At 40.3% G+C, this 5,939-nt stretch overlaps 1 protein-coding gene across 3 annotated transcripts in view; it reads right to left on the bottom strand.

The window, feature by feature from the left end:
- LOC100533411 (pedal peptide 2) overlaps window positions 1-5,939 on the bottom strand; it is a 95,931-nt gene that overhangs the window by 10,803 nt on the left and 79,189 nt on the right.

Here is a 5,939-nt window from a genome sequence, read left to right as displayed (position 1 = left end):
AGTGTGTGTGTATGTGCGTGGGTGTGCGTGGGTGTGAAATAGAGAGAAAGAGAGAGGGAGAGAGAAAGAGACAGGGAGAGAGAATGAGAAAGGCAGATAGAGAGAAAGAGGAAAAGAAAGAGAAAGAGAGATGAAAGATATCTCTTTATTTATATTAATTGAGTCGGTGGGAAGAAAAAACATTATGCCACCATTTCACTTCAGTGACAAAACAACTCTCAGATCCATAGTTTTATTTCTGAACAATCACGATCCGACCTAAAGATAGCGGTCGTCGGTAACTTTTGCGGTTCCCACAATCCCCGTTGGAGATCATGGTGCAAAAAAACAGGACCCAGCATCAATAGACGCGGAAGGCTAAACAATACAGTACAGTCAAAGTAGAAATAAAAACTGGTTCATCATGTTTGTTTGGTTGATGTTTTTCTTTTCTTAAATAAAGAGAACCACATTGGCACAATAGTGGTCATCTAGTGTAGAAAAAAAAAGTAAAACAGACAGACAGAAACAACAGCGGGAAAGTAGATGGAAAGTATAGAAGTAGGAGCTGCCAGTGACCCCCCTCCCCCAAACCACCTACCTGGTTTATCAGCAAGAGAATTCCGAGACGGGATGATAGACATAATAGTGTAATATGGACATGGAGAAAAATCTCCACATTGTGATCTCCACTCAGCGCTTCCCGCATTGATGCTTGTCAAGGAAGGGACGAGTGAGTTTGAGATATATAACTGTCTGTCTTTTCTCTCATGTCGCTTCGATAGCATATACTTAGACCACTGGGTCCAGTTCATTCTTCTGTACTCACATCAGCACAATTTAGATCATTCAGGAGGCGGGCTTCGACTCTACCTTGTATGGCCAACCCGCACTTAGAAAGATACGAGATACTCTCTAAGAATTATCCCCACAAAGTAATTGAACGCAGGTCTTCTGTTTTCAACCCCTAGGCGCCGGACCGCTGCATCACATACGAAGGTGCAATGCTCATCTTTGAAACGCCCTGTTCGTGTCTAGTGGGGGCTTCAACGTTTTCAAAAACAGTAACAGACATTGTAAACACAAACTTTCCTCAAAAGGAACAGCTATAAAAATTGCCCAGCGTCTTGGAATGTTGGTTATCAGGTTAATGCTCGTTCCTCGTGGGTCTGAGAGTTTGAATGACGCGCGGTATAAATTGCTTATGATTAGCTATTTGAACTGAGGCATTCACTGCGACGCCGAAGGTACGGGGAAATTGTCTAGAAATTTCTGGAATAACACCAATTATTGTGGAGCGTATGTGAAGCAGCATTTGCGGTGTTCTGAGGGGCTGGGTGTAAAGATTTTGTCTGTCCCGATATGACGGTTTGAGGAGGTGTCTTGGGAAACGGATGAAACAGAAAAGCAAACAAAACATGTAAATCAAATTGGGTCAAAACATTACGTTTAAAGTCGATATTAGGAGTGGCAGAGGGGAGGTAGGGGGGCGGCTGACCTGAGGAAAGGTGGAGAGGGTTGGAGAAAGAGAGAAAGAGAGAGAGAAGAAAGACAGAGAGAGAGGGAGGAAGAGAGCACGGTAGAGAGCACATACACACACATACACACACACACACACACACACACACACACACACACAGGGAGAGAGAGAGAGAGAGAGAGAGAGAGAGCGAAAGAAAGAGGACGGGGGGTGAGAAAGAGAGAGAGATTGTTCGAAAAAAAATTGAAGAGGTCTGAAAAGTAAAGGGTGTAAGTCTCATTTTGCTGGAAAAAAAAGAGTTCTGAGCATGATGACACACATCAAGGGAGACTACTCAACATGGAATACGAATGAAACGACACACTGACTAAGAGTTGAGTTATGACCTTAGATGAATTGTCTAATGCCAAAGGTGTTTCCTGCTTGACTCCAACTGCTTTTAACATTTTTCTCAAAATCACTTCAAGGTGAATTATTAGACTTTATGTTTCTGACTTTTTCAATCTAAAGACTAAATTCAACATCATATTTCAAGTTTGACTTAAATTTGGATTTTACAAAAAAAACATTGATGAAAAGGAGCACAGAATGGAAATTACCATTTTACAAGGACATTAGAGATTTGGAATTCACCAGCTTTGACGGCCATTCTCTTGCCAATTTCACATCTAACACCAGGCGAAACCCCCTCCCCCCCCCTCGTTCAATTACATATATTTCGACTTGTAATTAATATGTAAGGGTATTTTTTTCTATCAAATGAAAGACAAGTGAACAAACTTTAAGATTATACCAAAAACTTCTTATTTGGTGACGAGGATTACCATAATGTGACACATGAAAGAAATAATATGTCTATAATTTTATCATGGTTTATTAAGCAGGTAGAGTACACATACTCCCATGACCTAATTCGAGGCAATAAATATTGAGAACACAATTATCGCAAGCGCCTGACAAATCAAAGAGTGAAACGGCAAACATTGAGAAATAATTGAATCGCTCGTGGCAGATAAGTCTAAATGTAGAGCCAATACTCGTAGGTGCGAGTGCACGATACTATTTATTTTGTTTTGTTTTCTAAAGGGGAAAGACCGTCATCATGACTGGGTTTGTCCGACTTAGATAGATTGACGTAAAAACGTTCAGCATTATTCCTCGATCGAATAGCTAGATGAGATGACAACTGAGCACGATGTAATGTAATGCAGTTTAATATGTTGCCTTTTGTCTTTTTTCACCTAAAAAAATAATTTCTTTGCGAGTTGAATAAAGTGTCCGCACTTTTGTGATTTGCTCAGAAGTATAATGTATATAATTTGCCTGTGTGAATTGCAGTCTGCGCATGTTGTCTCTGCAAGTTAGTTTCTGCTGTCGTTAGGGGGAATGCGGGCACTGAAAGAAATTTAATATTAATCGAATCTGCTCTGTCAGATGTGTGGCGTCCGTAGTTAGTGGTTAGGATATCAGACTCTTTACCGTTAGGTTGCGGGTATGGGGGCTCGAGCCTCAGGCTCGACGTTGTGTCCTTGGGACATACACAGAGCACAATTTTTCCCCACATAACCTGGTGTGAGTGGTACCCATACATAAGCAGGGAAAAATCATGTCAATATGCTAGTGTTTTATCGCCTGTAAAATGGCATCTTGCACTGCATGTTTCCCAGGAAGCTGACATTGTTTCAAAACGCTTTCAGGTCTGTTGAGGTATTTATATGAATCGTAAAGGGCACAGAGCTTGCTGTTGAGTGGGAATTTTGGGCTTTATAAATGCTGTGTATTAGTGTTACTATTATTATAACAGCCATCTGTCAAAAACAATCACCTGTGCAAACGACAACTACCCACTTGTATTTTCAAAAACATTATGAAGACGATCGTCTATCTTTGACCCAACAATTTTCTCCTCAACAGTGGGTGGCTGATCTGGACGATTTCGGCTATACAATGCATATATATGTGCAAACATAATGTGTGAGATTTTCGAGTTAGTGTGAACGTACATGTCAATGAATACGTGTGCGCATTTACGACTGTGTGTGTGTTTATTTGTTTGTACATGTGTGTAAGTGTATATGTGTGTGTATGTGTGTGTGTGTGTTTGTGTGTGTGTGTGTGTGTGTGTGTATGTGTCTGTGTGTGTGTGTGTGCATAGTTGGGTGTTTGCTCTTTTGGCGTATTACTGTGTAGTTGCAGAAGGGACAAGGCCAATTGTCAGATGATTGAGTGAACGGGAGAGAGAGCGATAAAGAGAGAGAAAGCAAAAGAGGAGCGAAAGAGAGCAAGATTTACAAGTGAGAGAGAATTACAATAGAGAAGAGTGAGAGAGAGAGAGAGAGAGAGAGAGAGAGAGAGAGAGAGAGAGAGGGAGAGAGAGAGGGGGGGCAGAATAGACAAGGCAGAAAGACAAACAGATAGATATAATTATTAACACGCACGCTCGCGGGTGCTGAGAAAAGTGACCGTCAGGGGTAAGGGGAGTGTGGGTGGGGGTTGTAGTAGAAAGGGAACTAATCAGTTCGTCTGCAGACGAATATGTAAACACTGGCAGAGCGATCGCCCCTGCGCTCGCATCGACTTTGCCAGTTAGGGCAGAAAGGGTACCGTTAATGCTCTAATTGGGCCCATTATGAGCTGCGCGTGACGTCTTCTTTAATGCAGGTTTCCTACTACAATTTCTTTTTGGTAGCATTTTCCCCTCCTTGTCTGAAAGATATTTCTATGTTAAAAAGAACAGGTTTTTTTTTTCTTCTTGAAATTGTAATGTGAAAAGGGTAAGCTTTTTACCTCCTGCTCTGAAGATATCGGCGTAAGAAATGATTTTTTCTCCTAAAAATATTAAAAACCTCTATATGTGCAGATTTTCTTTTCCTCTCCTGCTTTTAATATCTGTATGTCAAAAAGAGACTGTTTTGCTTTTGTGTTTCTTTTCCCCTTGTCTCGAATCTCTCTTTAAACAAAAATAATTTTAAAGAATTTTTTTCGCCTCGTTTTTTTAAACTCTCTGGTGAAAACAAGGTATACTTTTCAAAGCTCAATATCAAAAGGTGTTATTTCTTCTTTTTCTTTTTTTTTTTGCACAAAAACGTTGTCTTGGACTTAGCACTGTACATTTCCATGTCCTTTGTACATTATTTGCTCCGTAATAATGCCTTTCTCTCCACCCCAATCCCCGCTCTATCCACTGAATCCTCCCCTATCCCACCCTATATCGTTCTCTCTCTCTCTCTCTCTCTCTCTCTCTCTCTCTCTCTCTCTCTCTCTCTCTCTCTCCCTACCCCCTTCCCCCTCGCTCTCTTTATGTCTTTCTCCCTTATCTCTTTTCCTTCTATCTCTTTCTCTCTCTGTTTGTCTGTCTGTGTGTCAGTCTCTGTCTGACTCTATTCCTCTCTCTCTGTCTCTCTGTCTCTCTGTCTCTCTCTCACCACTTTCTATCTAACAACTGGACTGTTGTGGGCCCATAAAAAATGGTGTAACTAAAACATTGAAGTTCTGAAAGGAATTCTGCTGTCCAAACGCGAACTTCAGCTTGTTGACTTTTGGGCAAATACAATTCAACTTCATTTGATACTCTTGAGTAAGTCGTGACCCCAAGTTTAAAACGATTTTTTTCTCAAATAGGCCAACGATCACTTATCAGCAATTAAATTAAGTTCATAAGCAGTTGCAAGCACAGTAAAACTTTATCCAATTTGGATAGAATTGAATTCAAAGTTCAGACAAACAGACAGACAGACAGACAGACAGACAGACAGACAGACAGACAGACAGACAGACAAATAGACGGACAGACAGACAGACAAACAGACAGACAGACAGACAGACAGACATACAGACAGACACCGTTTATAAACACTATATCTCCCTCAAATTAAAAAGAACATAATAAATTAAAGTTTTATCTCAAAGAGATAAATGTATACGTGGTGATATTTTACTTTTACATGCACAATAATCATCTAAAGTAGAAGGAATTCTGGGGGAGACTAGAAAGTCGGCACTAGAACCTTGTTATTGGACAATCGCGAGGTGACCTTGAATTACAGTAAGAGTTTTGCAGCTTTTGTAAAACAATAAGGTTATATAATTGCGGAAGACTATAACAATGTAGCGAGAGAGTAACAAAGAAAAAAAGGAGGAGAGACCAGAACGATCGGTGTTTAATAGGAAAGGAGGAACACCCGCCACTCGCCCACTTTGTTTGGTAACTAGAATATGTAAATATAAATATTGTGCACGATCGAAATGAGCGTGACTTTTGTGGCCAAATGGTTCGTGTGAAAGAGACGTCGTTTTTGTCACGGTTTAGAATCGTGTTGTCACAGAATCGATACTTCCCACAATAACTTGCACCCTGATTACAGCAAGAACAGTACCCTGTTATCAGAAAGGCAATTATTAGAGAAGTAGCGCTAATCCTGTGATGCGATTAAAGAATAATGATAATGTTAATAAACAAAATAATTTTAAAAAAACATAA

The sequence above is a fragment of the Aplysia californica genome, unplaced genomic scaffold (assembly GCF_000002075.1).
Source record: "Aplysia californica isolate F4 #8 unplaced genomic scaffold, AplCal3.0 scaffold00049, whole genome shotgun sequence".
Lineage (NCBI taxonomy): Eukaryota > Metazoa > Mollusca > Gastropoda > Aplysiida > Aplysiidae > Aplysia > Aplysia californica.
This window is presented reverse-complemented; position numbering and strand designations above follow the sequence as displayed.